This window comes from Haemaphysalis longicornis, unplaced genomic scaffold (assembly GCF_048455015.1).
Source record: "Haemaphysalis longicornis isolate Haplotype H1 unplaced genomic scaffold, Haemaphysalis longicornis Haplotype H1 scaffold_12, whole genome shotgun sequence".
NCBI lineage: Eukaryota > Metazoa > Arthropoda > Arachnida > Ixodida > Ixodidae > Haemaphysalis > Haemaphysalis longicornis.
This window is the reverse complement of record NW_027526225.1, coordinates 10,766,457-10,781,592: the sequence shown is the minus strand read 5'-3', so window position 1 is coordinate 10,781,592 and position 15,136 is coordinate 10,766,457. Positions and strand designations below refer to the sequence as shown.

Here is a 15,136-nt window from a genome sequence, read left to right as displayed (position 1 = left end):
CCTAACTGCTCCCGCGACGTTATTCTCGGAATGAATTTTTGAGGTACAACGGTGCAATAATTGATCTGCCGAACAAGTCGATAACTAATTCCTGCAAATCCTAGTTTTTCGTGCCCGAAGTAAAAAATATCAACAAATGCCGAGCGCGCGCACGTGTGCGCGGTCCTCTCGGCGGCCGCCCAGCGCCCCCACGCACGTGTATCAATCAATATACCCACTTAGGTAGATTGAGCAAGATTTCTGCGATCGCCCCGCAATTAAAAACCAAGATAATGTGGAGCGCTCATGGGTGGGCGCGGTGAGGCGATCTGCTAGCGTCCCTGAGGCACATTTGTCAAGCGAAGCATACCAATTTTGGGATATTGGCAAAGATTGGCAAAAAACTCCAGCGTTCGTTGTAATCGTGGTAACAATTGCTTGGAAGAAGAAAGATACGATAGCGTACGCCCCTCCAAGGTGATGTTCAATGATTATCACTTCCGAAAAAATAAAGGCAGCTTGCACTAATAGGAACATTGATGAAATAAAAAAGGTCATTACGGCAGCGAAGCAGAAGCATATCGGCCGCAATGGTGAACTGAAGCCGTGATGATGGCCACGAACGTCCCGTTCAGCTTCGCTATCTTCAAGTTCGGCGAGTCAGTGGAGCTTCCTTCATTTTTTTTATTAGTACTAGTACTGAACAACGTCTTAAAGACACTTAGCGAGTGTGGGCGCAATAGCGCGTAGCAATGGACAAAAATGTAGAACTAAACAGCTATCTAGAACTATTTAGTTTTCATGAAATAGAGAACACACAATAACTACATCACTTTTTGATGCTACGTGAAATACAACTGTATCATTGGACACACGAAAACAACTTTATCTTAAAAGGAGCACAACATCACTGGCTACTATGGTGGCGCGCATTACCCCCAATGAAATGTGTTGGGTTCGATCTCTCTGAAAGGAAATGAAATGGAAATGGCGAATATATATTTTGTCTACTTGCCCGCATGGTGTACCAAAAACGTGGCGCAATGCTCTCTAGCACTATGGATGAGGAGGACGTACTGAAAAGGCGGTGTATCTGAAAAATGAGAAGGATATGGAAGTCAGGCCATTACAGAGACACCAAACACTTACATTTGTATAAAGTTTAATAAAATGGCTTCGACCAATTCGCACACAATTTTCAGCATTCCGTCTCCATGTAGAATAGCATTCCACCGCCACCTAATATGGGTGTTCACATTCTTTAATAAATTAATCCCCTCCTTCAAGAATTCTAGTATTCACCTCAATCGAGAGTTTTCTTCGAATAAACATTTGAAATGGCTCTGCAGAAAGAGCCATGTTCTTATCTTGGTTAGTTCAAAGGCACAGCTAATTTCTTAACACCTGATGAAGGGTTCTGAAACCAGAACTAAAGCGGTGCATTAACAGAAACTGATAGCGCAGTGAATACCAGCAGCGTACCATAAAACATTTCTAGCATCTTCTAGTCTCATACGTAAAAGATTATAGAATGACAAACCTAGCATCTTTCTTTTTCCCTATATTGCTTTAAATTTCTGTAAGGGTGATGCGTGAACCCACAACCGCCCCTGTGTACTTTGCGCGCGCTTTATGCTCCTGTTGGCACTGCTATCAGGCGCGTCATTTTATAGGTAATATTCGTAGCAGAAACAGCAGTAACATAGGCTGGACGTTTTATTAAAAAGGCGTGGTCAAGTGTAAGAGAAGACTCGACAAACTCGAAAACTTTGTGACAACCGCTACACAGTGGAAGTCAGGCCTTGTCCAGTCGAAGACCTTATGGGCGTGAATGTATTGGTTAGTGCTGCAAAGCTTGAGAACCTGGAGAACAATTTTGAGGTGTCGCTGAGAGAACCTTTACAGCCGTGTAATAGGATTATAGGTGTAGACAGCATGCCACAGATCACTATTTTATTTTAGATACTTTTGTTTGGCGCTCTTTGCCCCAGCTGGCCTTGCGCCAAAAAACTCTAATGATCATCATCATCAGCATGCCACAGATGCGTTGATTAAGAGTACCACACCACGTAGCAAAGCCGATTTTTATACCAAACGCAGCGGGTTCTCTATCTACTGATGCCAGTGGCGCTAGAGCCCTCCGGCGGGTGAGCGAGCTTGTTGGCCTACGCCACACTGTGCCGCTGACACTGTGACTTGCCGCTAAAAGGTTCCCCCGCCCCCCCCCCCCCCCTTAAGAAAGGAGCCGGTGCAACACTCTGATCGATCCAGCGTACATGACAGTCGCGGTAGTGCGCAGTTACGCTGGGAAGACGTTTTAAACAGGGTGGCAAATGGTCCTTCAGGAACTGTAGCGCAGGACGGCGCTACATCAGTAGCTGAGATGAGGGTTGTCGCTTCTAGAAGTCGCGGTCGCTTGACGGCGACTAGAAGCTTATGTTTCTCAAGAAAGTCAGCACCAAGGATGGCAGACCGAACGTCAGCGACCGCAAAAATCCACCGAAAATTTCTGCGAAGACCCACGTTCAAAATCAGGGACCGCTGCGGGAACGCGGCATTGCGCGTGCCGTTCACTGCCTGGAGGTAGAAGACTGCGCTGGAGGTGCAGTCATGGGGGGAGCTGGCAAGACGCTGACTTGCGCGCCGGTGTCGACAAGAAACTTTTGTCCTGTGGTGCGATCAACGATGTAAAAGAGGCGACATTTTAAATGCAGAGCATTTCAGTAACTCACGAGTCACCCGCGTTGACGTCCGTAGTCCGCATAACTCCCCCTACACTATATAAAAAAATAACACTTACCGGCGCCAGGTTTCGATCCCACGACTCTGAACGCATGGTGCATGCAGCTCTACCCACTGCGCCACAAAGCCGACACAGAATGGCAGCTTACGGACGCGCCTTATACGCCTCGAGCGCGGCCTGTAGGGGCGCCACTGAAATCCCCCTAGCGGCCCGTTTCGAAAGCAGGCGCGGGAGTCCCCGGCCCGCTCCGCCCTGTCGCCGTTGCTTTTGGGGCTCGTTCAAGACATCGATTTACCGTTTGTCCGCGTTCGAAATACCGAATAACGTGGAGCAGGCACTCTGTTTGCAAGCCTGGTGTGTTCACGAGAGTATAAATGTTTATGACGCGATCTTAGAAAGATCTATATGAGCGCCGGGCGTGTGTCACAGGCCGGCGTCCCGAAGCCAGCATTTGCATGCAGATTGCAATTCCGCTGCCCTGAAATTTAGTGGCAGTGTCTCCGTAAGCAGTGTTTCCTCCGATGTTCATGTTGCGGCCATACACACTATGATGTAAATCCACTTTGTGCACTACAAAATCCAGCGGAGCACTCATACCTGACAGCACGCAAGTTACGCCTGCCAATATCACATATCAGATATTGATCAGTACCATGAACAAGCCAATGCGGCATAAATTTCACAAACATTGTACCAAAGAAGTACGATGGATAATGCAAAATTACACTCCGGAGTCAGCACACGACGGCAAATTTAATGCTGGGTCGTCTTGTCCCGAGGTGAGCGCTCGCTAAGATTCATCTGTTACATTTATCCTCCACGAGAAGCGCGAAGATGGGCTTATAGAGTAATCCGCGTCCGCGACGAAACTCTTCTTCGAAACATCGTCGTATGACACTGGGAGACTGCAGAATCTAGCATAAACCGAAATCAGAGACCCTTATCAGATACGACACTCTTCCAACGAGCCCGTGTGTACGAGATTTCGGCGCACGTTAAGGATCTCCAGGTGGTCAAAATTAATCCGGAGCCCTCCACTACGGCGTGCCTCATTGTCTCCGTTGCGTCGGCGCGTTAAACCCTTCAATCAATCAATCAATCAACTCTTTCAACGACACCTCGTATTTCTTGTGAACTGCTTACCCTGTATTCTTCAAAAAATGCGTCCGCCGAATGATCAGCCGTTCGGTGAAGGCGAAAAACAAACGAAAAGTGAACACGCAGCTTGTGTGTGCGATTAATAAAACGTTGATTTGTTGATTACGCTCCGAATTTGTAAACAACGACAGTTGAGCGTCCTCCTCCTCAACCCCCCCCCCCCATGTCTAGCGAAATATCAGTGCATTTCGCATCTAGTTGGTCTGGTGAATACTTCCTTGCTCAAACAAACGTCTTTAGCATTTCAGAAGCTGCACTCGGTTTTTTTTTTATTCCCGTACGACTATTCTATTTATTGCTCCTGACTTGCAGACCGTTCATTTTCCCGTGGTCATTAACATATACCTTGGTTTTACCACAAGGCATGAGTGGGCACATATCTGACAATGCACAGCCTTTGAGTGTACTTAACATTTTCGCGTGGCTTATATTCCCATAAAAGGTACAAGTTTTTGTGCGCTGTTGGGTTATCACATCCCCAAAACATATTTTTCTACGACGTACATATTCGAAGCAAAGCCGCATTTGTTGTCTGCGCTGCAAAACGAACCAACCTCTTACGGTGCCAATATCAGGTCTAAACGAGGTGACAATAAATAGAATTCACTTGTGCTGACGTGTTCGAAGGTGACAGCGGTGATATGCCGCTGCCGTCGCCGACGCCCGCAAGAGCGGCCAAGAAGCGCGCAGAACCGCCTCCCCGGGTAGCTCTTGTTGGCGTTCGAGCGCTCTACCAAGACGCCGCTGTTTTTTTTAAGCGCCCTAAACGTGCAGTTAGCTTACAGACGTCAGCTTAACAAGTTGTTTAGTGCGCGGAAAGGAAAAGAGAAGCGAAAGAGAACCAAAACACTGCATGACCACCTATCAGCCACGCAGCGCTAATCCCGCAAACGCCGCGGAGAAGCGGCGGCAGGCGGCGCAGCGATCGCGAATCTCGAGGCGCCTGCAGGGGCGCCACTGAAATCCCCCTAGCGACCCGTTTCGAAAGCAGGCGCGGGAGTCTCCGTCCCGCTCCCCACTGTCGCCGCTGCTTTTGCGGCATGTTCACGACTGAGATTTATTGTTTGCGGGCGTTGGAAATCCGTGTTTATGTGGAGCAGTCACTCTGTTCTCAAATGGGGTGTGTTTACGAGAGTGTAAAGGTTTCTGACGCGACCTTAGTGTGGTAAATTCGGTCTGCATAAGCGCCAGGTGTGTGTCAAAGGCCAGCGTCGCCGAACCGGTGTATGCATAGACCTGATTGTAGTTACACTACCGTGAATTTACTAGCAGCGTCTCCGTAACCACCGGTTCCTCAGATGTTCATGCTACGGATATACACTACGATGTAAATCAGTTTTGTGCGCTTACATATTTATCGGAACACTGATACCTGACGGCACGCCAGTTACGTTTGCCAATATTATACCTCATATATTGATGACCACTATTTACAAGCCAGTGTTTGTTAATTTGGGGAATATTGAACGTAAGTACGACGGACAATGCAGAATTATACTCGGCGATCAGCACACGACAGAGTCGTCTTGTCGTGAGGTGAGCGCCCGCAAACATTCATCTGCTACGTATACCCTCTTCGAGCAGCGCGCAGACCGGCTTAGAATATAATCAGCGTACGCGACTAAACGCTTCTTCGAAATATCGCCACATGGCACAGGTAGCCTGCAAAATAAAAGAGAAACTGAAATCAGAGGGCCTTACCACATACCACACTCTTCCGACACCTTTCATCGCTTGTGAACTGCCTACCCTGTATACTTCCAAAAATGCGTCCGCCTAACGATCAGCTGTTAATTGAAGTCGAAAAACAAAACGACTTTGAACGCGAGATTTGTTTGTGTGATTACTAAAACGTTCATTGCTTGATTCCGCTCTGCATTTGTACACAGCGTCCCCCTCCTCTACCCCCCCCCCCCGTATGTCTCGCGAAATAGCAGTGCATTTCGCGTATAGTTGGTCTGGTGAGTCCTACCTGGCTTAAGTTTCGACGGACGTCTTTAGCATGTCAGAAGCTGCACTGTGTGTTTTTTTTTCATTTCCATTAGAGCTATTATATTTCTTCCGCACTTGCACAGCATGTATTTTTCCGTGGTTTTATATTAGATTGCCTTGGTTCTTGCTATAAGGTGTGTGTGGGCACATATTTACCGACTTACAGGATTGGAATATACTTAACATTTTCGCATGGTTTATATTCTTATAAAAGGTATAAGTTATTGTCCGGGAATGGTTAATCACATCCCCGAAACATATTTTTCGGCGACTTATATATGCGAAACGAAGCCGCATTCGTTGTCTACGCTGCAAAATGAAGCCAACCTCTCCCCGTGCCAGTATCACGTCTAAACGAGGCGACGCTAGAATTCATTTGTGCCTGACGTATTTGTAGGTGACAGGGGTGATATGCTGCCACCGTCGCCGACGCCCCGAAAAGCGGCGACGATGCGCGCAGAACCACGTCCCCGCGGGTGGCTCTTGCAGGCGATCGCGTGCTCTACGAAGACGCAGCTGCTTTTTAAGTGACCTAAACCTACTCTTTGCTTATAGACGTCATCATAACAGGGCTTTTTAAGGCACGGAAAGGCGAAAAGAAGCGAAACAGAACCAAAACACTGCACGAACCCCTATCAGCCACGCAGCGCACATCCCGTCAACGCCGCGCAGAAGCGGCGGCAGGCGGCGCAGCAATCGCGAAGCTCGAGGCGTATATCCTTGACTCATTCAAGCGTCGGCCACAGGTGCGCCCTCTTCCGTGCCTCCTCCTCCTCTTCTCTCCGCTCGCAACACCCTCTCTCGCAGCGTTCGGTTCGGGCGCACAGCAGGTGGGGACGTGCGCAACACCCTCTCTCGCCGCGTTGGGTTCGCGCTGAGCAACAGTCGGTTGGCGCGCAAGAAAAGGTGGGGGCTCTCGCATCGCGCTCTCTCGCCGCGGTCGGTTCGCGCTTAAACCACATATGTCGTTCGCGCGCGCTCCGGTCGCTAACATCTGTGGCGTGATCGTGACGTCAACATCACGCGTTCGTGTGGTGGCGCGATTTCGGCGCCATAACACTCTCGCGAGGGGCATTGGATTGGATTCGATTGAATTGGCTTGGCTTGGCTTGGATTGGATTGGATTGGATTGGTTTGGATTTGGATTGGATTGGAATAAAGTGGATTGTGTTGAGTCATAGCCGCGCCACGTTGCGTCATAGCCGCGGCAGGGGGTTCACGGCACGTTTCACGTTTCACCATCGACTTCATCGACAATGTCTACGCTGGAAGACAACAATTATAACAACGACAACCAATACGTATTCCATACGACTTGCAGGCGCGCCCCCCGCGGAAATGCTCTGCATTTGATCGTGCCCCTCGCGAGGGGGATTTTCAATGGGGCCAGAAACGCTCGCCGCCGCTATCGGTCTGCTGGGCCGCTTCCCGTCCATGAGAGTGGCTAGAGGCAGTGACCAGCATCTGCGCCGAAACGCCGGTAGTAGACGCATACACCGGGGCTGATGTAGGGCTGCGTCCACGAACCGCATCGGGCCGTCAGGGAAGACGAGCGGTCGCGTCGGCGTGACGGGCGGGCAGAATGTGTTCAGCTGTTTCGCCTCGTCACCACGACGAGGCATTGCTCCAGTCGTTCGCACAGGTGACCGACATTGGCAGGCACCGCAGACGTACATACGTCCGCAGGAGCTGGCGTCGTGCGAGGGGCGGGTGATATTGGCTGTGCTGACAACTTCCATTACCTTGTCGGCCACGGACTCCAGCGAAGGGAGATACATGGATGGCGTGGTTGCAAGCACCATTTGCTCGTTCGCATGCTGGCGCTGCAGAAGGAGCTCGCGCAGCAATGTGTATGGAGTATCGAGTAAACAGTATGGAGTGAAGCAGGGTAAGCGCCAATCAATCGGGGAGATAAAACCCCTCCGCAAGAAAATGCTGGCAACAACAAAAGCGAACCAATCGCTTGTGGCAGCTAAGCAGAGCCCTAGCTATGAACCTAGTTCATTTGAACGCTCCCGGACACGAATGTGTGGTTTAAACACGGATGGAAAAACGGTCTTCTTGTTTTTCTCTCAACTTGATTTTTTGCCCCTCATTCTTGCGCGAACAGTTGTAACTTTGAAATGAATAATTGTATTTCAATGAAACTTCGCGGGCTTTTCTCTTTATTAATATAATGTGCAATGAAGTGGGATTTCTGAAACCGGATGGTATGTTTTGATGTTATCATGGTTTATTTCAAGGAATGAAGGCAAAAATGACATTTTTTCGATTTTCTTTGTTATTATCACTATACTCTGATTCGTATCATAGGATGATAAAGATCATAGTTAGTTCCAAAGCGCGGTTAGCGTGCTACCCCTGTACGAATCATTTTGAAGTTCGTGCAATCCATTCAATAGTTATGAATGTTCGCGTAACAGTCAATTTTGGGGTATCGTTTATCAATATCGAGGATCAATTATACTATTTTCAGCAATTTAAACTTTCAAATATCTGAGAAGATGGTCCTTTGTTAGGTCCATAGCAAATAAAAATGTACCTGTCGAAAACGTACCTCGTCGCAGACATCGCTTTGTTACGGGGCCATCTCAATTTCGGCGTTTCTTTTGCGCCATTTTTTTATGACCCTGCTTATGAATTGCGCCGTGCGCTCACGGCTGGAAAAGCTGACGGAAGGTATGGAGCGAGATTTTTATGCTTCCTCTCCACGCCGAAAGATCGCGCTAAGCGAAAGTAACCCTGCCAAAGTCAGCACGCCGACGCGACGATGCCGTGTGTTCATACCTAAGGGAGTCTGAAATATCTGAGCGAATGACTAAAGAACCCACTCAAATTTTCTTATACAGGACCCATGCATGCGCTCCGATCCGACGTCGGTTTATATATTGCTCAAAGGCCGCTGGTACGCTCCAATGTCGAGTTTGCTAGTGTTTCATTAACGCCATGCAGTGGCGTACATTTGGTAATTCCAAACGATTCTCAACAATTATAATACTAGCGAAAAATCCACCGAAGGCTTGTACGATACGGTGCAGGCTCTTTTTATTAGCGTGCGTCGTGCATTCGATACTCCACACTTCTGGATACTCCTAGGCCACCCTGCATTCCTCATTAGACAAGCACACAGTTACCGATAATACGAGTGGTTTCGGAAGAGTAGTGGGAATTTAAAGGCCGAACCCACCTCTATGTTTGACGATGTATATGATTGCTTAAAACAATTAATCCACCCTCGCTAATAACCTTCACAGCCCAGGGGCTTTTTCTCTTTATAAATCCCGTTCATTCATTTTTACGTGCCTAGGGCTGGCAATCACGATATGTGGTGGGTTTGGTTGCGGGCAACGGCCCAACCCCTCCTTCCACCCCAAGTCTGCCTTGTGACTTGTTTCAGAAGATGGAACGAAACTTTGTTCCCTCTATATAAAGACATGCCAATTATGTAAACTAGACAGATCAGCATTTCTTCCTGTGATAGCACCATTCACTTTTAAACGCAGAGCTGTTACAACGCTTAGTTTCGCAATAAATAAAAACAAAAATAGCAAGAAACCTTCCAGCGCGCGTAAGCTTGCGTCTCGTGATATCCCTGTAGCATGGCACGAAACCACATCGGAGATTCACCAGGAATCGGGCGTAAGAAGGGCTAATGCACCCGACATACAAAGCTGTACATTGAAGAAACAGCGTATAATCACACGGAAGAAATGGCTGTGCTGTCAATGGACAGAAACGCGCACGCTGCTTGCTGTCGGCTCTGACGGCACATACAAAACTAATAACGCCTGGACTTAGATAGTTGGTACTGCTGCAAGTGGATCACTCTGTGTAAAACGCGACCGCTTGGGCCTGCTTAGCTTTATGTACTTCTCCTTCATCGTTCTGGTTCTTCTACGTGCACATGCGCTTTTAACACAACAAGAAAACACCTCTCAGAAACACCTCTCAAAACACATCCCAGGCAGAACTCTCACGGACGCTGTGACACGCACATGGGGGATGGGGCGACGAAAGAAGATCCTGACGCAAAAAGACGACGTGGCTTATTATAAAGTGCGTCGCGCTGAGAGGTGAGAATGTAATCTGCGTAGACGCGCCGAGCCCCCTGAATGGGTGCGTGCGCAAGCGCTGATCCCCTCGCACAAGAAGAAGATAGTTAGGTGAGTAGGGGATATTCTAGCGCTGTTTCTTGCGCCATTGGCATTCGTGCGTTTCTTGCCCTGTTAAGTTAGGAAAATAGCAGTGGACACCTTAAACGGCATGGCAACACTCGACGACGATTTTGCGGCGGCCGACGATGGTGTATACGAGGGCTTAAGATGGCGCTCTGCAAATAAATCACTCATATGCTTCACTTTGCGTTTGGTTTAATCAATCTTCTGCTGACTAGAACCATACATATGCACAAGGGTAAGTGGTTTTTTTTTGCTAACACATGGCATTCACTGAAAAGTTAAGCGAGCGATTTTTTGTTTGGCCACACTGAAAACCGCCATGTCTGTGCCGCTTAGGAACAGAGATGGCGCGTCTTGTTCCACTGCGCCCGGACCTCCCATAAAAACGCGTGCGTGCATCGTCCACTCCGTATCGTCCAGATTCTCCGCGGTAGTGTCAAAATATATACTGTAATCCATTCTTAACTCGAACTTGGATATATCGAAATATTGGTTGAGTCGAAACATTTTCTCGCAGTGCTTTACCTCCCAGGGGCGTTATGTACTTGCCCCCCTTCATCTGGAAACATTTTAAGGAGAATTTCGGATATCTCAAATGTAGCACAGAGGAAACAAGGCAATGTCCGCGGCAGGCAGCTGATAAGGTATCCGTTCGAACGCTTAGCTCCCACTAACCGCCGAACGAAGTCATTAACCGCAAATTTACGTGGACTACGCGTTGTACAAGGCCGATGTTCCCGTTACCGGAATGAATTTGAATTTGAATTTATTTCGTTTTGTGTTACAACAGTGTGTACTATACAAGATTTCAGGAGGAGGTTCCACAGTCAGATACAGAAGGTAACACCTCCTGTTATTCAAAAAACTTTCGGAAGCACATGTCATAAGCAGAAATATATCAATCAACGAAACGCAAAAAAACATCAGCAAGATAAATAACGGTATATGTCCAAGAACATAATAAGCAAGAAACATATTAGCAATGAAAAAAAGAAAAAAAACGTAATGTCTGCAAGCTAAATAACGTTATATATGCAAGAGCATTGTAAGCAAGAAACATTAATATTGCGAGGAATAAAGAATTGCAACTCAACAAGATACAACAAAGTCCAATTATTTAGGTTGGAATAAGAACGCCCGTAAATAATTTTTGAATGTATGAGAGTACGTGATGTTTTAATTGAGAGCGGTAGGACATTCCAAAAAGTGTATAGCCGAAAAGTTCCTTGAAAACGTTCCGTAGTTCATTGTTACTTTCGGCAATAAATACCTCATGTTTGATGAAACCCGAGTGAGATTACCACGAGGGAACTGGTCAGTACTAATTACCTAGAGGGGGAGGTTTCCATTAATGAAATTATAAACTAATAGGCCATGGGAATACTCAGCAAGTTTTGAAACCGTCAAGATATTATGCGTACGGAGCAATGAAACTGCGTTCGATTGAAAGTGGCTAAAGTTTATAATTCCAATAGTTTCAGTTTGAATTTGCTGCAGTGGAGATAAATTAGTTTTCTATGCATTTTCTCAAGATCACATGCCATATGATATGTGACTGTGTAAGAATGCGTAGTAAAGTGAGATAATGATGCATTCAATAAAAAAGGAACGAAGTTTATAGCCTACTCTAATAATACCGTAAGCTGGTTTTCTTGCTATTAATGCGATATGGTTGTTAAATCTTGAAGTTCTTTTCAATTTCTACGCCAAGAAATGTCATATTGTCACAGGGAAAGAGTATGCTACAATCAAGGGCAATGCAAGGACGTCCGGGAACGGTCCTTTGATGTGACGTAAAGATTATGATCACATCTTATGATCCGATCTAACGGAGTCAATCCCTAGAGAAGGCAAGCGTGGCAGGGGGCTGCAGAAAGTTAAATGGGCAGATGAGATAAAGTATTTCGCGGGGATAAATTGGCCGCAGTTAGTGCAGGAGCAGGGTAATTGGAGAATAATGGGAGTGGCCTTTGCCCTGCAGTGGGCGTAGATAGGCTGTGATGAGGATGATGATGATTAAAGATTATGAAGTTTAATTTGGCAGCATTAATGCTCGGCTGGTTATTTACAGCATGTCTCTAAATTAGATGCATCTGTATCAAGTGCATCTACTAATGAACCAAGGCACGTATCTGACGTAAAAGTTGTGTCATCAGCGTAAAGTGCACTCTTATTCAATTCCTGGTTATCGGATCTGCATGCAGGCGGGCTGCTACGTCAATTTAAAGCCGATTGTCAAGTGGCGATTCAAGTGGCCTCGAGCATAATTGATTGATTGTAGGGTTTAACGCGCCGACGCAACGCAGGCGATGAGGCGCGCCGTAGTGGAGGGCTCCGGATTAATTTTGACCACCTGGGGATCTTTAACGTGCGCCGAAATCTCGTACACACGGGCGTTTTTGCTTTTCGCCTCCATCAGAAAAGCGGCCGCCACGGCCGGGAATCAAACCCGCGACCTCGGGCTCAGCAGCGCAACGCCTTAGCGACTGAGCCACCGCGGCGAGTGCCTCGAGCCTAAGCGGCCCGCCAAACACGTGGCAAACCGAACACGGTGCCCGCCGTTTAGGCGGCCCTCTTGAGGGCCGCCTAACCAGAGGGCTACCTAAACCACAAGCCGTATGTTCGGCGGGCCGCTGACGTCAATCTTCTACGCGGCCCGTTATGGTAGTGTATTCCCGCTTAAGAAGTGGCCTCCAAATCATATGGCCCTCAAATAAGCGGCCTCGTTGCTTTTCAGCAAAAAAAGAGAAAAAAAGCCACTCAGCCAGAATTGATTTTATCCATTTTTTCGCTAGCATTGCCATGGCAACGCCAGAACCCCGTGACTAATGTTCTAACACACGTTACATCATGCAAGACATGTAAGAACATAGACGTGACCGCACGGAGAATTGAACCTGGGTCTAATACAACACATCAAGAGGCGGATATCATAACCACTGCGCCACGACCACCGGGCTTCTGGGGAGTGCAAACATGGGCTTATATGTATTCTGCATGCTTTTGCGCGTCAAGCAAAAGTCTTAAATAACACATTCGGCTGCCAGTGGCTCTCTTTAGACCACCGTTTTTGAATCGCTCTACTAAAGAGCATATTACTATGGTTTGCGGGAACTTAAGTACATTGGTACGAGCGGAAACCTTTTTCCATGTTGTGTGCCCGTTCCAGTATGATGCCCCGTGCGGGGATTTATTCCATCGATGCAAACGGAATTGATAACAGTTCTACTGCCTTGTTACCAAACGTATTCTTGGACATGGGTGGAAAATGCCCCTATGACAATGCTTGCAAATAACTAACACGTAAGGCGCACTGTAGTACTGAAAATAAGAGCTGTTTCGTCACGAGTGGCAAATATACCAAGCATCAAATGGTGGACTGAATTTTTTCTGCTCGTAGTAGCTCTTTTGATGGTGCGGTTACATGCCTTGACTATTGTTTTGTTAAAGGGGGGTGGTAGTAAATTGCGCATCTGGTAATGTAATGAACCAATAATAAATTACTCACTCTACATAACATTGTGCCGCGACGCCTGCAGAATTGCTGCGTTGACGTCCAGGTAAAGAGCCTTCGGACGGCCCTCTAGATACTCCGTTTTTTCTGAGGGATCGCGAGCACACAAAGAATATCTTAGCGTTTTCTCGCGCAGACCGGATAAGCGCTCGGCCGTGTAACTTGTAACGACCTGCATTTCTAGAAAAATGCAGGTTTCACGGAAGTTCCACCTTTAATCGTTATAATATCGTAAATAAAGATCATTGGTCAAACAAAATTTCGAGAAAATTGGAATTAATACAAATATAAAAAAATGACAGAAAATGGCGAATCGTATAATGCCCTGCATTCCCACAATAATGCATATTTAGCAAAAATTCCACTTGCAATCGTTATCATAGCGTAAATATAGATAATTGGTCGAACAGTATTTTGAAAAACTAAAGAACACGAACAATATATAAAATACGGAAAATGCTGAGCCTTGTAACGTCCTTTATTTACAAAAATGCAGGTTTGGCGCAAGTAACACCTGTGATCATTACAATAGGTTAATTGGAGATAATTGGATGGAGAGGGCTTAGAAAACTCAAGGAAATTGGTTTTAAGGCTCACACTCAGTGGAAGCGCCATAAGAATGCTGCGCATTAGTAGACAATTCTCTGGATTTATGCAATTTTTTTAAGTGGCTTCGTTTCATTCGCGCTTCCGTATTAAGGAGTTATATTTTTGTACGCGGACGCGCAAGGTCGCGGTTCAGCATTTTCAAGGCAGTCCAGGAAAACCATAGCACTTGGTCATGAACGCACCCTTGTGCATCGAAAGTGTACATCATATAAAACAATGCCACAAATAAATGGGTTGCAAGGGCTGCAATTGCACTAACACATTTGTAATTTGTGCACTTCTGGAACATCTTCATGACCTCAGTTTTCATGCAATGAGGTTCTACCGTTATCATCTCAGTGTTTCTCCACCTAATTTATCAAGTCTAAATGCACATACCACGAAATAAACTCCCTGTGTTCACATGCCATGTTGCAAGCAAAGCTGTAAAGCATGTATCTGTATACCTTAAACCTACCCGCATCTTGAAGTTATAGTCTACTGATACAAGCTTGGGACACGAACAGAGAACTCAGTTGGGTATGTAAAAATTAAGTATTTTGTCATTCTCGAATTCATGAACATGCGCAAGTGTGAGATGTAAATGACATAAATGGCACCATGTCGAATTAACGATGTTTTCTTTTTATTTGATATCCAAAATACAAATGTGAACACAAAAGACATATATTGAAATAACAAATACAAATATTAGCAGACTGCCCTTATGGAACACAAATGAAAATCTTTTTTTGTGGAAGAGCAAATAACGACCTGTCAAGATGAAATTATTGTTTTCATTTGTGGAACTTTCAGCAGGTTGCTGCTTACAAAACAGGGAGGAAACTCGTCTGTTTTGCAGGCTACTGACTGTATAACGCCCAGCGTTTGGCCTAAAGCTGACGGGTATCTCATATCCTTAATTTAATATATTACCAAACAAAAAAAGTACATTCTTCGGGCTTCAATTATGTTCCAGGTACA

General features: G+C 46.4%; 1 long non-coding RNA gene across 1 annotated transcript in view; it reads right to left on the bottom strand.

Moving 5' to 3' along the window:
* Positions 1–993: 993 nt before the first annotated feature.
* LOC144161867 (uncharacterized) overlaps positions 994–15,136 on the bottom strand; it is a 290,728-nt gene continuing 276,585 nt past the window's right edge. Inside the window, exon 4 of the long non-coding RNA XR_013320510.1 lies at positions 994–1,072. This is a non-coding gene — a long non-coding RNA (uncharacterized LOC144161867). The remainder of the gene's footprint in view (positions 1,073–15,136) is intronic.